The sequence below is a fragment of the Phyllobates terribilis genome, unplaced genomic scaffold (genome assembly GCF_046119375.1).
Source record: "Phyllobates terribilis strain yellow unplaced genomic scaffold, ASM4611937v1 Scaffold_15__1_contigs__length_34870131, whole genome shotgun sequence".
In the NCBI taxonomy this organism is placed as follows: domain Eukaryota; kingdom Metazoa; phylum Chordata; class Amphibia; order Anura; family Dendrobatidae; genus Phyllobates; species Phyllobates terribilis.
In genome coordinates this window covers 2,817,282-2,834,402 of record NW_027362775.1, presented here as the reverse complement: position 1 = coordinate 2,834,402, position 17,121 = coordinate 2,817,282, and positions in this window count along the sequence as shown.

Genomic DNA, 17,121 nt, shown 5'->3' with positions numbered 1-17,121 from the left:
TGGAAGAGACATGCAGGTCGCAGCAGCTAAACAAGACTGTTCAAATGCCCCTTGGAAGAGACGTGCAAGTCGCAGTATCTTAACAAGATGGTTTAAATGCCCCTTTGTAGACATATGCAGGTCGCACTAGCTTAACAAGACGGTTTAAATGCCCCATGGAAGAGACGTGCAGGTCGCAGTAGCTTAACAAGACGGTTTAAATGCCCTTTGGAAAAGTGGCGGAGGTTACAGTAGCTTAACAAGATTGTTTAAATGACCCTTGGCAGAGCGGTGGAGGTCGCAGTAGCTTAACAAGACAGTTTAAATGCCCCTTGGAAGAGACATGCAGGTCACATTAGCTTAACAAGACTGTTTAAATGCCCCTTGGAAGAGACGTGCAGGTCGCAGAAGCTTAACAAGACGGTTTAAATGCCCCTTGTAAGAGACGTGCAGTTTGCAGTAGCTTAACAAGACGGTTTAAATGCCCCTTCGAAGAGACGTGCAGGTCGCAGTAGCTTAACAAGATGGATTAAATGCCCCTTTGAAGAGACGTGGAGGTCGCAGTAGCTTAACAAGATGGTTTAAATGCCCCTTGGTAGAGACATGCAGGTCACAGTAGCTTAACAAGACTGTAAAAATGCCCTTTGGAAGAGATGTGGAGGTCGCAGTAGCTTTACAAGACGGTTTAAATGCCCCTTGGAAGAGACGTGCAGGTCGCAGTAGCTTAACAAGACGGTTTAAATGTCCCTTGGAAGAGACATGCATGGCGCAGTAGATTAACAAGACGTTTTAATTGCCCCTTGCAAGAGACGTGCAGGTCACAGTAGCTTAATAAGACGGTTTAAATGCCCCTTGGAAGAGACGTGCAGGTCCCAGTAGCTTAACAATATGGTTTAAATGCCCCTTTGAAAAGCGGTGGAGGTCGCAGTAGCTTAACCAGACGATTTAAATGCCCGTTGGAAGAGACGTGCAAGTCGCAGTAGCTTAAGAAGACGGCTTAAATGCCCCTTAGAAGAGACGTGCAGGTGACAGAAGTTTAACAAGACGGTTTAAATGCCCCTTGGAAGACACATGCAGGTGGCAGCAGCTTAACAAGATGGTTTAAATGCCCATTGGAAGAGACGTGGAGGTCGCAGTAGCTTAACAAGACGGTTTAAATGCCCCTTGGTAGAGAAATGCAGGTCACAGTAGCTTAACAAGACTGTTAAAATGCCCTTTGGAAGAGAGGTGGAGGTCGCAGTAGCTTTACAAGACGGTTTAAATGCCCCTTGGAAGAGACGTGCAGGTCGCAGTAGCTTAACAAGACGGTTTAAATGTCCCTTGGAAGAGACATGCATGGCGCAGTAGATTAACAAGACGTTTTAATTGCCCCTTGCAAGAGACGTGCAGGTCACAGTAGCTTAATAAGACGGTTTAAATGCCCCTTGGAAGAGACGTGCAGGTCCCAGTAGCTTAACAAGATGGTTTAAATGCCCCTTTGAAAAGCGGTGGAGGTCGCAGTAGCTTAACAAGACGATTTAAATGCCCGTTGGAAGAGACGTGCAGGTCGCAGTAGCTTAACAAGACGGTTTAAATGCCCCTTGGAAAAGTGGTGGAGGTTACAGTAGCTAAACAAGAAGGTTTAAATGCCCCTTGGAAGAGACGTGCAAGTCGCAGAAGCTTAACAAGACAGTTTAAATGCCCCTTGGAAGAGACGTGCAGGTCGCAGAAGCTTAACAAGACGGTTTAAATGCTCCTTGGAAAAGGTGTGCAGGTCACAGTAGCTTAAAAAGATGGTTTAAATGCCCCTTGGAAGAGACGAGCAGGTCGCAGTAGCTTAACAAGATGGTTTAAATGCCCCTTGGAAGAGATGTGGAGGTCGAAGTAGCTTAACAAGACAGTTTAAATGCCCCTTGGTTGAGACATGCAGGTCGCAGTAGCTTAACAAGACGGTTTAAATGCCCCTTGGAAAAGTGGTGGAGGTTACAGTAGCTAAACAAGAAGGTTTAAATGCCCCTTGGAAGAGACGTGCAAGTCGCAGTAGCTTAACAAGACGGTTTAAATGTCCCTTGGAAGAGACGTGCAGGTCGCAGTAGCTTAACAAGACGGTTTAAATGCTCCTTGGAAAAGGTGTGCAGGTGACAGTAGCTTAAAAATACGGTTTAAATGCCCCTTGGAAGAGACATGCAGGTCACAGTAGCTTAACAAGACTGTTTAAATGCCCCTTGGAAGAGACGTGCAGGTCGCATAAGCTTAACAAGACGGTTTAAATGCCCCTTGGAAAAGCGGTGGGGGTCGCAGTAGCTTAACAAGTCAGTTTAAATGCCCCTTGGAAGAGACATGCAGGTCGCAGCAGCTAAACAAGACTGTTCAAATGCCCCTTGGAAGAGACGTGCAGGTCGCAGTATCTTAACAAGATGGTTTAAATGCCCCTTTGTAGAGATATGCAGGTCGCACTAGCTTAACAAGACGGTTTAAATGCCCCATGGAAGAGACGTGCAGGTCGCAGTAGCTTAACAAGACGGTTTAAATGCCCTTTGGAAAAGTGGCGGAGGTTACAGTAGCTTAACAATATTGTTTAAATGACCCTTGGCAGAGCGGTGGAGGTCGCAGTAGCTTAACAAGACAGTTTAAATGCCCCTTGGAAGAGACATGCAGGTCACAGTAGCTTAACAAGACTGTTTAAATGCCCCTTGGAAGAGACGTGCAGGTCGCAGAAGCTTAACAAGACGGTTTAAATGCCCCTTGTAAGAGACGTGCAGTTCGCAGTAGCTTAACAGGACGGTTTAAATGCCCCTTCGAAGAGACGTGCAGGTCGCAGTAGCTTAACAAGATGGATTAAATGCCCCTTGGAAGAGACGTGGAGGTCGCAGTAGCTTAACAAGACGGTTTAAATGCCCCTTGGTAGAGACATGCAGGTCACAGTAGCTTAACAAGACTGTAAAAATGCCCTTTGGAAGAGAGGTGGAGGTCGCAGTAGCTTTACAAGACGGTTTAAATGCCCCTTGGAAGAGACATGCAGGTCGCAGTAGCTTAACAAGACGGTTTAAATGTCCCTTGGAAGAGACATGCATGGCGCAGTAGATTAACAAGACGTTTTAATTGCCCCTTGCAAGAGACGTGCAGGTCACAGTAGCTTAATAAGACGGTTTAAATGCCCCTTGGAAGAGACGTGCAGGTCCCAGTAGCTTAACAAGATGGTTTAAATGCCCCTTTGAAAAGCGGTGGAGGTCTCAGTAGCTTAACAAGACGATTTAAATGCCCGTTGGAAGAGACGTGCAGGTCGCAGTAGCTTAACAAGACGGTTTAAATGCCCCTTGGAAAAGTGGTGGAGGTTACAGTAGCTAAACAAGAAGGTTTAAATGCCCCTTGGAAGAGACGTGCAAGTCGCAGAAGCTTAACAAGACAGTTTAAATGCCCCTTGGAAGAGACGTGCAGGTCGCAGTAGCTTAACAAGACGGTTTAAATGCTCCTTGGAAAAGGTGTGCAGGTCACAGTAGCTTAAAAAGATGGTTTAAATGCCCCTTGGAAGAGACGAGCAGGTCGCAGTAGCTTAACAAGACGGTTTAAATGCCCCTTGGAAGAGATGTGGAGGTCGCAGTAGCTTAACAAGACGGTTTAAATGCCCCTTGGAAAAGTGGTGGAGGTTACAGTATCTAAACAAGAAGGTTTAAATGCCCCTTGGAAGAGACGTGCAAGTCGCAGTAGCTTAACAAGACGGTTTAAATGTCCCTTGGAAGAGACGTGCAGGTCGCAGTAGCTTAACAAGAAGATTTAAATGCTCCTTGGAAAAGGTGTGCAGGTGACAGTAGCTTAAAAATACGGTTTAAATGCCCCTTGGAAGAGACGAGCAGGTCGCAGTAGCTTAACAAGATGGTTTAAATGCCCCTTGGAAGAGACGTGCAGGTCGCAGTAGCTTAACAAGACGGTTTAAATGCTCCGTGGAAAAGGCGTGCAGGTCACAGTAGCTTAAAAAGATGGTTTAAATGCCCCTTGGAAGAGACGGGCAGGTCGCAGTAGCTTAACAAGACGGTTTAAATGCTCCTTGGAAAAGGGGTGCAGGTCGCAGTAGCTTAACAAGACAGTTTAAATGCCCCTTGAAAGAGACTTACAGGTCGCAGTAGCTTAACAAGAAGGTTTAAATGCCCCTTGGAAGAGATATGCAGGTCGCAGTAGCTAAAAAAGACAGTTTAAATGCCCCTTTGAAGAGCGGTGTAGGCCGTAGTAGCTTAGCAAGATGGATTAAATAACCCCTTGGTAGAGACGTGCAGATCGTAGCAGCTTACCAAGACAGTTTAAATGCCCCTTGGTGGAGGTTGCAGCAGATTAACAAGATGGTCTAAATGCCCGTTGGAAGATTCGTGCAGGTCGCAGTAGCTTAACAAGACGGTTTAAATGCCCCTTGGAAGAGACGTGCAGGTCGCAGTAGCTTAACAAGACGGTTTAAATGTCCCTTGGAAGAGACGTGCAGGTTGCAGTAGCTTAACAAGACGGTTTAAATGCCCCTTGGAAGAGCGGTGGAGGTCGCAGTACCTTAACAAGACGGTTTAAATGCTCCTTAGAAGAGACGTGCAGGTCGCAGTAGCTTAACAAGATGGATTAAATGCCCCTTGGAAGAGCAGTGGTGTTGGTAGTAGCTTAACAAGACGGTTTAAATGCCCCTTGGTAGAGACGTGCAGGTCACAGTAGCTTAACAAGACAGTTAAAATGCCCTTTGGAAGAGCGGTGGAGGTCGCAGTAGCTTAACAAGACGGTTTAAATGCCCCTTGGAAGAGACGTGCAGGTCGCAGTAGCTTAACAAGACGGTTTAAATGTCCCTTGGAAGAGACGTGCATGGCGCAGTAGATTAACAAGACGGTTTAAATGCCCCTTGGTAGAGACGTGCAGGTCGCAGTAGCTAAACAAGACGGTTTAAATGCCCCTTGGAAGAGCAGTGGAGGTTGCAGTAGCTTAACATGACGATTTAATTGCCCCTTGGAAGAGACCTGCAGGTCACAGTAGCTTAATAAGACGGTTTAAATGCCCCTTGGAAGAGACGTTCTGGTCCCAGTAGCTTAACAAGATGGTTTAAATGCCCCTTTGTAAAGCGGTGGAGGTCGCAGTAGCTTAACAAGACGACTTAAATGCCCTTTGGAAGAGACGTGCAGGTCGCAGTAGCTTAACAAAACGGTTTAAATACCCCTTGCAAGAGACGTGCAGGTCGCAGTACCTTACAAGATGGTTTAAATGCCCGTTGGAAGAGACGTGCAGGTCGCAGTAGCTTAACAAGACGGTTTAAATGCCCTTTAGAAGAGACGTGCAGGTCGCAGTAGCTTAACAAGACGGTTTAAATGCCCCATGGAAGAGACGTGCAGGTCGTAGTAGCTTAACAAGACGGTTTAAATGCCCCTTGGAAGAGCGGTGGAGGTCGCAGGAGTTTAACAAGACGGTTTAAATACCCATTGGAAGAGAAGTGCCGGTCGCATTAGCTTAACAAGACGGTTTAAATGCCCCTTGGAAAAGCGGTGGAGGTCGCAGTAGATTAACAAGATGGTTAAAATGCCCCTTGGAAGAGAGGTGGAGGTCGCAGTAGCTTAACAAGATGGTTTAAATGCCCTTTGGTAGATAAGTGCAGGTCGCAGTAGCTTAACAAGATGGTTTAAATGCCCCTTGGAAGAGACATGCAGGTCGCAGCAGCTTAACAAGACGGTTTAAATGCCCCTTGGAAGAGACGTGCAGGTCCCAGTAGCTTAACAAGACGGTTTAAATGCCCCTTGGAAGAGACGAGCACGTCGCAGTAGCTTAACAAGACGCTTTAAATGCTCCTTGCAAGAGAGGTTGTAGGTCGCAGTAGCTTATCAAGAATGTTTAAATACCCCTTGGAAGAGATATGCAGATCGCAGTAGCTTAAAAAGACGGTTGAAATGCCCCTTGGAAGAGCGGTGTAGGTCATAGTATCTTAGCAAGATGGATTAAATAACCCCTTGATAGAGACGTGCAGATCGCAGCAGCTTACCAAGACAGTTTAAATGCCCCTTGGAAAAGCGGTTGAGGTCGCAGTAGATTAACAAGATGGTTTAAATGTCCGTTGGAAGAGAAGTGCAGGTCGCAGTAGCTTAACAAGACGGTTTAAATACCCCTTGGAAGAGACGTGCAGGTCGCAGTAGCTTAACAAGACGGTTTAAATGCCCCTTGGAAGAGACATGCAGGTTGCAGTAGCTTAACAAGACGGTTTAAATGCCCCTTGGAAGAGCGGTGGAGGTCGCAGTAGCTTAACAAGACGATTTAAATGCCCCTTGGAAAAGCGGTGGAGATCGCAGTAGATTAACAAGATGGTTTAAATGCCCCTTGGAAGAGACGTGCAGGTCGCAGTAGCTTAACAAGACGGTTAAAATGCCCGTTGGTAGAGAAGTGCAGGTAGCAGTAGCTTAACAAGATGGTTTAAATGCCCCTTGGAAGAGACATGCAGGTCGCAGCAGCTTAACAAGACGGTTTAAATGCCCCTTGGAAGAGACGTGCAGGTCCCAGTAGGTTAACAAGACGGTTTAAATGCCCCTTGGAAGAGACATGCAGGTCGCAGTAGCTTAACAAGACGGTTTAAATGCCCCTTGGAAAAGTGGTGGAGGTTACAGTAGCTAAACAAGAAGGTTTAAATGCCCCTTGGAATAGACGTGCAAGTCGCAGTAGCTTAACAAGACGGTTTAAATGTCCCTTGGAAGAGACGTGCAGGTCGCAGTAGCGTAACAAGACGGTTTAAATGCTCCTTGGAAAAGGTGTGCAGGTGACAGTAGCTTAAAAATACAGTTTAAATGCCCCTTGGAAGAGACGAGCAGGTCGCAGTAGCTTAACAAGACGGTTTAAATGCCCCTTGGAAGAGACGTGCAGGTTGCAGTAGCTTAACAAGACGGTTTAAATGCTCCTTGGAAAAGGCGTGCCGGTCACAGTAGCTTAAAAAGACGGTTTAAATGACCCTTGGAAGAGACGTGCAGGTCGTAGTAGATTAACAAGACGGTTTAAATGCTCCTTGGAAAAGGCGTGCAGGTCACAGTAGCTTAAAAAGATGGTTTAAATGCCCCTTGTAAGAGACGGGCAGGTCGCAGTAGCTTAACAAGACGGTTTAAATGCTCCTTGGAAAAGGGGTGCAGGTCGCAGTAGCTTAACAAGACAGTTTAAATGCCCCTTGGAAGAGAGGTGGAGGTCGAAGTAGCTTAACAAGACAGTTTAAATGCCCCTTGCAAGAGACTTGCAGGTCGCAGTAGCTTAAGAAGAAGGTTTAAATGCCCCTTGGAAGAGACATGCAGGTCACAATAGCTTAACACAGCGGTTTAAATGCCCCTTGGAAGAGACGTGCAGGTCGCAATAGCTTAACAAGACGGTTTAAATGCCCCTTGAAAAACTGGTGGAGGTTACAGTAGCTTAATAAAATGGTTTAAATGCCCCTTAGAAGAGACGTGCAGGTCGCAGTAGCTTAAAAAAGACGGTTTAAATGCCCCTTGGAAGATACTTGCAGGTCAGAGTAGCTTAACAAGAAGATTTAAATGCCCCTTGGAAGAGCGGTGGAGGTCGCAGAAGCTTAACAAGACAGTTTAAATGCCCCTTGGAAGAGACGTGCAGGTCGCAGTAGCTTAACAAGAAGGTTTAAATGCCCCTTGGAAGAGGCTTGCAGGTCGCAGTAGCTTAACAAGACGATTTAAATGCCCCTTGGAAGAGAGGTGCAGGTCGCAGTACCTTAACAAGACGGTTTAAATGCCCCTTGGAAGAGCGGTGGGGGTCGCAGTAGCTTAACAAGTCGGTTTAAATGCCCCTTGGAAGAGACATGCTGGTCGCAGCAACCTAACAAGACAGTTTAAATGCCCCTTGGAAGAGACGTGCAGGTCGCAGTAGCTTAACATGATGTTTCAAAATGCCCCTTGGTAGAGATATGCATGTCGCAGTAGCTTAACAAGTCGGTTTAAATGCCCCTTGGAAGAGACATGCTGGTCGCAGCAGCCTAACAAGACAGTTTAAATGCCCCTTCGAAGAGACGTGCAGGTCGCAGTAGCTTAACAAGACGGATTAAATGCCCCTTGGAAGAGCAGTGGAGGTCGCAGCAGCTTAATAAGACGGTTTAAATGCCCCTTGGTAGAGACGTGCAGGTCACAGTAGCTTAACAAGACAGTTAAAATGCCCTTTGGAAGAGCGGTGGAGGTCGCAGTAGCTTAACAAGACGGTTTAAATGCACCTTGGAAAAGTGGTGGAGGTTACAGTAGCTTAACAAGATGGTTTAAATGCCTCTTGGCAAAGCGGTGGTGGTCGCAGTAGCTTAACAAGACAGTTTAAATGCCCCTTGGAAGAGACATGCAGGTCACAGTAGCTTAAAAAGACGGTTTAAATGCCCCTTGGAAGAGACGTGCAGTTCGGAGAAGCTTAACAAGACGGTTTAAATGCCCCTTGGAAAAGTGGTGCAGGTCACAGTAGCTTAAAAAGACGGTTAAAATGCCCTTTGGAAGAGCGGTGGAGGTCGCCGTAGCTTAACAAGACGGTTTAAATGCCCCTTGGAAGAGACGTGCATGGCGCAGTAGATTAACAAGACGGTTTATATGCCCCTTGGTAGAGACGTGCAGGTCACAGTAGCTTAATAAGACGGTTTAAATGCCCCTTGGAAGAGACGTGCAGGTCCCAGTAGCTTAACAAGATGGTTTAAATGCCCCTTTGAAATGCGGTGGAGGTCGCAGCAGCTTAACAAGATGATTTAAATGCCCCTTGGAAGAGACGTGTAGGTTGCAGTAGCTTAACAAAAGGTTTTAAATACCCCTTGCAAGAGACGTGCAGGTCGCAGTAGCTTAACAAGACGGTTTAAATGCCCCTTGGAAGAAACGTGCAGGTCACAGTAGCTTAACAAGACGGTTTCAATGACCATTGGAAGAGCAGTGGAAGTCGAAGTAGCTTAACAAGACGGATTAAATGCCCCTTGGTAGAAACGTGAAGATCGCAGCAGCTAACCAAGACGGTTTAAATGCCCCTTGGAAGAGACGTGCAGGTCGCAGTAGCTTAGCAAGACGATTTAAATACCCCTTGGAAAAGCGGTGGAGGTCGCAGTAGATTAACAAGATTGTTTAAATGCCCCTTGGAAGAGACGTGCAGGTCGCAGTAGCTTAACAAGACGGTTAAAATGCCCCTTGGAAGAGCGGTGGAGGTTCCAGAAGCTTAACAAGATGGTTTAAATGCCCCTTGGAAGAGACATGCAGGTCTCAGTAGCTTAACAAGATGGTTTAAATGTCCCTTGGATAAGAGGTGGAGGTTACAGTAGCTAAACAAGAAGGTTTAAATGCCCCTTGGAAGAGACGTGCAAGTCTCAGTAGCTTACCAAGACGGTTTAAATGCCCCTTGGAAGAGACGTGCATGTCGCAGTAGCTTAACAAGATGATTTAAATGCCCCTTGGAAAAGCGGTGGAGGTCGCAGTAGATTAACAAGATTGTTTAAATGCCCCTTGGAAGAGACGTGCAGGTCGAAGTAGCTTAACAAGACGGTTAAAATGCCCCTTGGAAGAGCGGTGGAGGTCGCAGTAGCTTAAAAAGACGTTTTATATGCCCCTTGGAAGAGACATGCAGGTCGCAGTAGCTTAACAAGATGGTTTAAATGCCCTTTGGTAGAGAAGTGCTGGTCGCAGTAGCTTAAAAAGACGGTTTAAATGCCCCTTGGAAGAGCGGTGGAGGTCGCAGTAGCTTAACAAGACGGTTTAAGTGCACCTTGGAAGAGACATGCAGGTCGCAGCAGCTTAACAAGACGGTTTAAATGCCCCTTGGAAGAGACGTGCAGGTCCCAGTAGCTTAACAAGATGGTTTAAATGCCCCTTGGAAGAGACATGCAGGTCGCAGTAGCTTAACAAGATGGTTTAAATGCCCCTTGGAAAAGAGGTGGAGGTTACAGTAGCTAAAGAAGAAGGTTTAAATGCACCTTGGAAGAGACGCGTAGGTCGCAGTAGCTTAACAAAACGTTTTAAATACCCCTTGCAAGAGAAGTGCAGGTCGCAGTAGCTTAACAAGACGGTTTAAATGCCCCTTGGAAGAAACGTGCAGGTCGCAGTAGCTTAACAAGACGGTTTAAATGCCACTTGGAAGTAACGTGCAGGTCTCAGTAGCTTAACAAGACGGTTTAAATGACCCTTGGAAGAGCGGTGGAAGTCGTAGTAGCTTAACAAGACGGATTAAATGCCCCTTGGTAGAGACGTGCAGATCGCAGCAGCTAACCAAGACGGTTTAAATGCCCCTTGGAAGAGACGTGCAGGTCGCAGTAGCTTAGCAAGACGATTTAAATACCCCTTGGAAAAGCGGTGGAGATCGCAGTAGATTAACAAGATTGTTTAAATGCCCCTTGGAAGAGACGTGCAGGTCGCAGTAGCTTAACAAGACGGTTAAAATGCCCCTTGGAAGAGCGGTGGAGGTTCCAGTAGCTTAACAAGATGGTTTAAATGGCCCTTGGAAGAGACATGCAGGTCTCAGTAGCTTAACAAGATGGTTTAAATGCCCCTTGGAAAAGAGGTGGAGGTTACAATAGCTAAACAAGAAGGTTTAAATGCCCCTTGGAAGAGACATGCAAGTCGCAGTAGCTAACTAAGACGGTTTAAATGCCCCTTGGAAGAGACGTGCAGGTCGCAGTAGCTTAACAAGACGATTTAAATGCCCCTTGGAAAAGCGGTGGAGGTCGCAGTAGATTAACAAGATTGTTTAAATGCCCCTTGGAAGAGACGTGCAGGTCGCAGTAGCTTAACAAGACGGTTAAAATGCCCCTTGGAGGAGCGGTGGAGGTCGCAGTAGCTTAAAAAGACGTTTTAAATGCCCCTTGGAAGAGACGTGCAGGTCGCAGTAGCTTAACAAGACGGTTTAAGTGCCCTTTGGTAGAGAAGTGCAGGTCGCAGTAGCTTAAAAAGACGGTTTAAATGCCCCTTGGAAAAGAGGTGGAGGTTACAGTAGCTAAAGAAGAAGGTTTAAATGCCCCTTGGAAGAGACATGCAGGTCGCAGTAGCTTAACAAGATGTTTTAAATGCCCCTTGGAAAAGAGGTGGAGGTTACAATAGCTAAAGAAGAAGGTTTAAATGCCCCTTGGAAGAGACGTGCAAGTCGCAGTAGCTTACCAAGACGGTTTAAATTCCCCTTGGAAGAGACGTGCAGGTCGCAGTAGCTTAACAAGACGGTTTAAATGCCCCTTGGAAGAGCGGTGGAGGTCGCAGTAGCTTAAAAAGACGTTTTAAATGCCCCTTGGAAGAGACGTGCAGGTCGCAGTAGCTTAACAAGACGGTTTAAATGCCCTTTGGTAGAGAAGTGCAGGTCGCAGTAGCTTAAAAAGACGGTTTAAATGCCCCTTGGAAGAGCGGTGGAGGTCGCAGTAGCTTAACAAGACGGTTTTAGTGCCCCTTGGAAGAGACATGCAGGTCGCAGCAGCTTAACAAGACGGTTTAAATGCCCCTTGGAAGAGACGTGCAGGTCCCAGTAGCTTAACAAGATGGTTTAAATGCCCCTTGGAAGAGACATGCAGGTCGCAGTAGCTTAACAAGATGTTTTAAATGCCCCTTGGAAAAGAGGTGGAGGTTACAGTAGCTAAAGAAGAAGGTTTAAATGCCCCTTGGAAGAGACGTGCAAGTCGCAGTAGCTTACCAAGACGGTTTAAATGCCCCTTGGAAGAGACGTGCAGGTCGCAGTAGCTTAACAAGACGATTTAAATGCCCCTTGGAAAAGCGGTGGAGGTCGCAGTAGATTAACAAGATTGTTTAAATGCCCCTTGGAAGAGACGTGCAGGTCGCAGTAGCTTAACAAGACGGTTAAAATGCCCCTTGGAAGAGCGGTGGAGGTTGCAGTAGATTAACAAGATTGTTTAAATACCCCTTGGAAGAGACGTGCAAGTCGCAGTAGCTTAACAAGACGGTTTAAATGCCCCTTGGAAGAGACGTGCAGGTCGCAGTAGCTTAACAACACGGTTTAAATGCCCCTTGAGAGAGACGTGCAGGACGCAGTAGCTTAAAAAGATGGTTTAAATGCCCTTGGAAGAGACGTGCAGGTCGCAGTAAATTAACAAGACGGTTTAAATGCCACTTGGGAGAGACGTGTAGGTCGCAGAAGCTTAACAAGACGGTTTAAATGCCCCTTGGAAGAGACGTGCAAGTCGCAGTAGCTTAACAAGACGGTTTAAATGCCCCTTGGAAGAGACGTACAGGTAGCAGTAGCTTAACAAGATGGTTTAAATGCCCCTTTGAAGAGACGTGCAGGTCGCAGTAGCTTAACAAGACGGTTTAAATGCCCCTTGGGAGAGACGAGCAGGTCTCAGTAGCTTAAAAAGATGGTTTAAATGCCCCTTGAAGAGACATGCAGGTGGCAGTAGCTTAGCGAGACGATTTAAATGCCCCTTGGAAAAGAGGTGGAGGTCATAGTAGCTTAACAAGATGGATTAAATGCCCCTTGGAAGAGCGGTGCAGGTCACAGTAGCTTAACAAGACGGTTTAAATGCCCCTCGGAAGAGACATACAGGTCGCAGTAGCTTAACAAGATGGTTTAAATGCCCCTTGCAAAAGTGGTGGAGGTTACAGTAGCTAAACAAGAAAGGTTAAATGCCCCTTGGAAGAGACGTGCAAGTCGCAGTAGCTTAACAAGACGCTTTAAATGCATTTGGAAGAGACGTGCAGGTCGCAGTAGCTAACAAGACGGTTTAAATGCCCCTTGGAAGAGGCGTGCATGTCGCAGTAGCTTAAAAAGACGGTTTAAATGCCACTTGGAAGAGTCGAGCACGTCGCAGTAGCTTAACAAGACGGTTTAAATGCCCCTTGGAAGAGAGGTGGAGGTCGCAGTAGCTTAAAAAGACGGTTTAAATGTCCGTCGGAAGAGATTTGCAGGTCGCAGTAGCTTAACAAGAAGGTTTAAATGCCCCCTGGAAGAGACATGCAGGTCGCAGTAGCTTAACAAGACGGTTTAAATGCCCCTTGGAAGAGACATGCAGGTCGCAGTAGCTTAACAAGATGGTTTAAATGCCCCTTGGAAGAGCGGTGTAGGTCGTAGTAGCTTAACAAGATGGATTAAATGCCCCTTCGTAGAGACGTGCAGATCGCAGCAGCTTACCAAGACGGTTTAAATGCCCCTTGGAAAAGCGGTGGAGGACGCAGTTGATTAACAAGATGGTTTAAATGCTCGTTGGAAGAGACATGCAGGTCGCAGTAGCTTACCAAGATGATTTAAATGCCCCTTGGAAGAGAGGTGCAGGTCGCACTAGCTTAACAAGACGGTTTAAATGCACCTTGGAAGAGCGGTGGGGGTCGCAGTAGCTTAACAAGACGGTTAAATGCCCCTTGGTAGAGATATGCAGGTCGCAGTAGCTTAACATGCCGCTTTAAATGCCCCATGGAAGAGACGTGCAGGTCGCAGTCGCTTAACAAGACGGTTTAAATGCACCTTGGAAAAGTGGTGGAGGTTACAGTAGCTGAACAAGATGGTTTAAATGCCCCTTGGCAGAGCGGTGGAGGTCGCAGTAGCTTAAGAAGACAGTTTAAATGCCCCTTGGAAGAGACATGCAGGTCACAGTAGCTTGACAAGACGGTTTAAATGCCCCTTGTAAGAGACGTGCAGGTCGGAGAAGCTTAGCAAGACGTTTTAAATGCCCCTTGGAAGAGACGTGCAGTTCGCAGTAGCTTAACAAGACGGTTTAAATGCCCCTTCGAAGAGACGTGCAGGTCGCAGTAGCTTAACAAGATGGTTTAAATGCCCGTTGGAAGAGACGTGCAGGTTGCAGTAGCTTAACAAGATGGTTTAAATGCCCCTTGGAAGTGCGGTGGAAGTCGCAGTAGCTTAACAAGACGGTTTAAATGCTCCTTGGAAGAGACGTGCAGGTCGCAGTAGCTTAAAAAGACGGTTTAAATGCCCCTTGAAAGAGCGGTGGAGGTCGCAGTAGCTTAACAAGACGGTTTAAATGCCCCTTGGAAGAGACGTGCTGGTCGCAGTAGCTTAACAAGACGGTTTAAATGCCCTTTGGTAGAGAAGTGCAGGTCGCAGTTGCTTAACAAGATGGTTTAAATGCCCCTTAAAAGAGACATGCAGGTCGCAGCAGCTTAACAAGACAGTTTAAATGCCCCTTGGAAGAGACGTGCAGGTCCCAGTAGCTTAACAAGACCGTTTAAATGACCCTTTGAAGAGACGTGCTGGTCGCAGTAGCTTAACAAGACGGTTTAAATGCCCTTTGGTAGAGAAGTGCAGGTCGCACTTGCTTAACAAGATGGTTTAAATGCCCATTGAAAGAGACATGCAGGTCGCAGCAGCTTAACAAGACGGTTTAAATGCCCCTTGGAAGAGACGTGCAGGTCCCAGTAGCTTAACAAGACGGTTTAAATGCACCTTGGAAAAGTGGTGGAGGTTACAGTAGCTAAACAAGAAGATTTAAATGCCCCTTGGAAGAGACGTGCAAGTCGCAGTAGCTTAACAAGACAGTTTAAATGCCCCTTGGAAGAGACGTGCAGGTCGCAGTAGCTTAACAAGATGGTTTAAATGCTCCTTGGAAAAGGCGTGCAGGTCACAGTAGCTTAAAAAGACGGTTCAAATGCCCCTTGGAAGAGACGAGCAGGTCGCAGTAGCTTAACAAGACGGTTTAAATGCCCCTTGGAAGAGAGGTGGAGGTCGCAGTAGCTTAACAAGAATCTTTAAATGCCCCTTGGAAGAGACATGCAGGTCGCAGTAGCTTAACAAGGCGGATTAAATGCCTTTTGGAAGAGTGGTGGAGGTTACATTAGCTAAACAAGAAGGTTTAAATGCCCCTTGGAAGAGACGTGCAAGTCGCAGTAGCTTAACAAGACGGTTTAAATGCCCCTTGGAAGAGACGTGCAGGTCGCAGTAGCTTAACAAGACGGTTTATATGCTCCTTGGAAAAGGTGTGCAGGTGACAGTAGCTTAAAAATACGGTTTAAATGCCCCTTGGATGAGACGAGCAGGTCGCAGTAGCTTAACAAGACGGTTTAAATGCCCCTTGGAAGAGACGTGCAGGTCGCAGTAGCTTAACAAGACGGTTTAAATGCTCCTTGGAAAAGGCGTGCTGGTCACAGTAGCTTAAAAAGACGGTTTAAATGCCCTTTGGAACAGACGTGCAGGTCGCAGTAGCTTAACAAGACGGTTTAAATGCTCCTTGGAAAAGGCGTGCAGGTCACAGTAGCTTAAAAAGATGGTTTAAATGCCCCTTGGAAGAGACGTGCTGGTCGCAGTAGCTTAACAAGACGATTTAAATGCTCCTTGGAAAAGGGGTGCAGGTCGCAGTAGCTTAACAAGACAGTTTCAATGCCCCTTGGAAGAGAGGTGGAGGTCGAAGTAGCTTAACAAGACAGTTTAAATGCCCCTTGGAAGAGACTTGCAGGTCGCAGTAGCTTAACAAGAAGGTTTAAATGCCCCTTGGAAGAGACATGCAGGTTGCAGTAGCTTAACAAGACGGTTTAAATGCTCCTTGGAAAAGGGGTGCAGGTCGCAGTAGCTTAACAAGACGGTTTAAATGCCCCTTTGAAGAGACGTGCAGGTCGCAGTAGCTTAACAAGACAGATTAAATGCCCCTTGGAAGAGCAGTGGAGGTCGCAGTAGCTTAACAAGAAGGTTAAAATGCCCTTTGGAAGAGCGGTGGAGGTGGCAGTAGCTTAACAAGACGGTTTAAATGCACTTTGGAAAAGTGGTGGAGGTTACAGTAGCTTAACAAGAAGGTTTAAATGCCCCTTGGCATAGCAGTGGAGGTCGCAGTAGCTTAACAAAACAGTTTAAATGCCCCTTGGAAGAGACATGCAGGTCACAGTAGCTTAACAAGACGGTTTAAATGCCCCTTGGAAGAGACGTGCAGGTCGGAGAAGCTTAACAAGACGGTTTAAATGCTCCTTGGAAGAGGCGTGCAGGTCACAGAAGCTTAAAAAGACGGTTTAAATGCACTTGGAAGACACGAGTAGGTCGCAGTAGCTTAACAAGACGGTTTAAATGCCCATTGGAAGAGAGGTGGAGGTCGAAGTAGCTTAACAAGACAGTTTAAATGCCCCTTGGAAGAGACATGCAGGTCGTAGTAGCTTAACACAGCGGTTTAAATGCCCCTTGGAAGAGACGTGCAGGTCGCAGTAGCTTAACAAGACGGTTTATATGCCCTTTGGAAAAGTGGTGGAGGTTACAGTAGCTTAACAAGACGGTTTAAATGCCCCTTGGAAGAGACGTGCAAGTCGCAGTAGCTTAACAAGATGGTTTAAATGCCCATTAGAAGAGACGTGCAGGTCGCAGTAGCTTAACAAGACGGTTTAAATGCCCCTTGGAAAAGACGTGCAGGTCAGAGTAGCTTAACAAGACGGTTTAAATGCCCCTTGGAAGAACGGTGAAGGTCACAGTAGCTTAACAAGATAGTTTTAATGCCCTTTGGTAGAGACGTGCAGGTCACAGTAGCTTAACAAGACGGTTTAAATGCCCCTTGGAAGAGACGTGCATGGCGCAGTAGATTAAAAAGATGGTTTAAATGCCCATTGGTAGAGACGTGCAGGTTGCAGTAGCTAAACAAGACGGTTTAAATGCCCCTTGAAAGAGCAGTGGAGGTCGCAGTAGCTTAACAAGATGGTTTAAATGCCCCTTGGTAGAGACGTGCAGGTCACAGTAGCTTAATAAGACGGTTTAAATGGCCCGTGGAAGAGACGTGCAGGTCCCAGTAGCTTAACAAGACGGTTTAAATGCCCCTTGGAAAAGCGGTGGAGGTCGCAGTAGCTTAACAAGACGGTTTAAATGCCCCTTGGAAGAGACGTGCAGGTCGCAGTAGCTTAACAAGATGGTTTAAATGCCCCTTGGAAGAGACGTGCAGGTCCCAGTAGCTTAACAAGATGGTTTAAATGCCCCTTGGAAGAGACATGCAGGTCGCAGTAGCTTAACAAGATGGATTAAATGCCCCTTGGAAGAGAGGTGCAGGTCACAGTAGCTTAACAAGATGGTTTAAATGCCCCTTGGAAGAGACGTGCAGGTCGCAGTAGCTTAACCAGACGGTTTAAATGCCCCTTGGAAAAGCGGTGGAGGTCGCAGTAGATTAACAAGATGGTTTAAATGCCCGTTGGAAGAGACGTGCCGGTCGCAGTAGCTTAACAAGACGGTTTAAATGCCCCATGGAAGAGACGTGTAGGTCGCAGTGGCTTAACCAGACGGTTTAAATGCCCCTTATAAAAGCGGTGGAGGTCGCAG